This window comes from Otolemur garnettii, unplaced genomic scaffold (genome assembly GCF_000181295.1).
Source record: "Otolemur garnettii isolate 467f Iridium unplaced genomic scaffold, OtoGar3 scaffold00016, whole genome shotgun sequence".
NCBI classification, from domain to species: Eukaryota; Metazoa; Chordata; class Mammalia; order Primates; family Galagidae; genus Otolemur; species Otolemur garnettii.
The window spans coordinates 23,646,708-23,649,656 of NW_003852411.1; the positions used below are offsets into that span (position 1 = coordinate 23,646,708).

The 2,949-nt window shown below is 37.6% G+C and overlaps 1 non-coding gene across 1 annotated transcript; it reads left to right on the plus strand.

Annotated features, from left to right (window-relative positions):
- Nucleotides 1-228: 228 nt before the first annotated feature.
- On the plus strand, nucleotides 229-300 carry LOC111723823. The gene has a single exon (XR_002772277.1). It is a non-coding gene; the product is annotated as a small nucleolar RNA SNORD56 (small nucleolar RNA).
- Nucleotides 301-2,949: the final 2,649 nt, after the last annotated feature.

Consider the following 2,949-nt stretch of genomic DNA (forward strand, 5'->3'; position numbering starts at 1 on the left):
ATGTGGTCTATTTATTTCTGTTTCTAAAAAAATTATTTTTTTCTTTTTATATGAACAGTTTAATGACTATTAATTGTATAAAATTGTTTGGAAAATGGATCAACAAAAATGAAGTTAAAACACCTACACTTCTATTAAGCAGAGATAATTATTCCCCGAATTTTGCTATCTTTCTAGAGTATTTCCTCTGCACTTAGGTACAGATAAATAGTTGAAAAATTGAGAATTGTACAATGATGGCAATTTTTTTTCATCAATAGTGTGTCACTTCCTGAGTGTTGATACTTTAGGTCTAAGAAAAGAAAGAAAAATAATGAACTACATATACTATTCCTTTGCCTGTTTTCTTTTTGTGTAAAATCATAAGCATATTTCAGGTCTGCAGATACAGAACTGTGCCATTTTTAATGGCCATAAACAATTCCCTTAAAAGAATGTAACAAAACTCATTTAAGTAATCTATTAATGATGGATGTTTAGGCAGTCCTATGAGGGGTGGAGGATATTCCCAAGACTACAATGAATAATCTTTCACATAGATCTTTCTGCCCTTGTCCATTGCTTTGGCTAGGGCAATTTTCAGAAGCACAACTTCAAGGTTAAATAAATGGAGTGGGATGCATTGGTTTCCATGGATGAAAATCATTATACATCGGAATTCACATCAGTGGAAAGTAAAAGGAAAGTCTGGGGGTGTTCTTGATAAAGTAGCACAAAATCATGGTAGATGTGATTCTACTAAGAGCACTGCTGAGGCCTGCTTCATCGGAAGAGAACAGCAGCCAAGCTGTGGACAGAATATAAGGGGGGAAATCAACACACCTGCTGTTTTCTTATCAGTTTCTATTCTCTCTCTCCCTCTGCCTCCATCTCTCATTGTCTGCTTGCTACATGTATGCACGCACACGCACACACACACGCACACACCCCCGAATGCATAGTCTTGCTGGTCTGTACTGACAAAGTGTTAGTTACAGCATATTCACAGAATCCACAGTGGGTCTATGTGGTTTATTGAAAGTAACCAAAACTGCAGTGAAATTTTGTCACCATTGATGATGAATACTTTCTAAACCATTAGCCCTTAGACGCCAACCACCATCACACATTCCTCAGAGGCTAAACTTAGTCACATGCACCAAACTTTCTCAGCCACTGCTCCTCCCTTCTCACGTCAGTGCTCAGGTAAGCCAGACTGCTTGTCTCTCTTTATCTCCTCTCTCCATATGTTTCTGTAAGTTCCAATGCGAGGCTATTGAAGTGAAAGTTAAAACAATCTGTCCGTTGTAAAAGATTTGCCTTTCCAAGGAAGGACTGGAAAGGATAAAGTGCAAAAGAATAGGGGATTTTCACCAGCAGTTGGCATGGAAGGAGGTAAATGCAAGGATTTAATAGTTTGCTTTCACTAGAAAGCCCTAGACTTAAAGACTTAAAAAAATATACACAGCAAGCCTCAAATACAAAAAATATATATTTTTATCATTTTTTACCCTTCATTGCCAAGAGTTGCTGTGGAAAGGACCCTGCATATAAGATCACCATGGGAAATTATAAGGACAGACTTTCCATTCCAAAGGCTCATAGGAAAAATACTTCTTTTTGATATCCTATAAAAGGTTGTGATATTTTTTTCTTTATTTTGAGCGTGTACTAAAGTTTTATGATTGGAAAATTTCTACTGACAGGTTTATGCCATGGGAGATAATATCCATGCCCAATCAACAGAACTGAACCATGATTGAACTATTCCTGAGCACTCAAAGGAATGGTTGAAAAAGCTGAAGGTATTTGGACCAAAGCAAAAAGAACCTCAGGAAGGCAGACTGATCTTCAACGACTGGAGTGTGATTGTTTGTCATTTATGGGCTCCTCTGGATCCATCTGAGATAAGTGAGAGGAAACTACAAAGAATAATCTAGCAAATCAACTCATCGACTTTATTAATTTCTCACCCGAGAGGTGTGAAGTAGCAGCTGACAGGCCTTGTGGGACAGGCCATAATGTGAAGCTATTTAAGCAAGCACTTAAAATCAGGAAGTCTATTCAAGTGGTAGAACCAAATATGCAGTTTCAGATACCAGAATCCACAGTATACTGTATTTTTAATTTAATAATATGATTTTGTTTATTTGAGACTGCCTACTTCTTAGAGCTAATGTGCCGCCTTGCTTAAGAGCCCAGGCTCTGGAACCAGATTGCCAAGGTATAGCTGTGTGATCACTTATTAACTGTGAGGCCTTCACTGAGTTACTTAATGCACCTCCCCTCTCTGTGCCTCTGTTTCCCCATCCATATGAGATGGAGGTAATAATACACCACATGGAGCTATTGCAAGAAGAATGAGTTAGCAAATGCAATGTACTCAGAAGAGTCCCTGGCATGTATTAAGCCCTCATTATAGAGTGGTTGACATTATTAATGTGCAAAACCTTATATACCTGAGAATGAAAGTTCTTAAAGAATATTCTATAGTCATGTTAGGTGAGGAAAATTACCAACTTATCTCGGTCAAGGGACTCCAAACCACTTGGTTTTTCTTAAATGACTAATAGACAACCAAATGGGAGTTTTTCCTAATTTGCCAAGATACTCAATCTTCCTTTCCATTTTTTTGCTTTTCAGATTTGGAATTTGAACTCAAACTCCTGACCCAGAACACTCTGTTCCTCTGTGATTTGTTGCTTTTTGAAGGGGGAAGTTGGAAGTGGTATAAGCATATTTCTGTACCAAGATCACAGAGAATTCCTTTGCGGTTTCCCCCAACGAGGGTTGCCAGATAAAATACAGGGTGCCCAGTTACATGTAAATGTCATATAAAATAATGAATTTTAGATAAACAACAAGTAATTTTAGCATGAGTATATCCTATCACGTGGGACACACTTACACCAAGTATTTGTTGTTGCTTATCTGAAATTCAGAAATAACTGAGCACCCTATATATTTGCT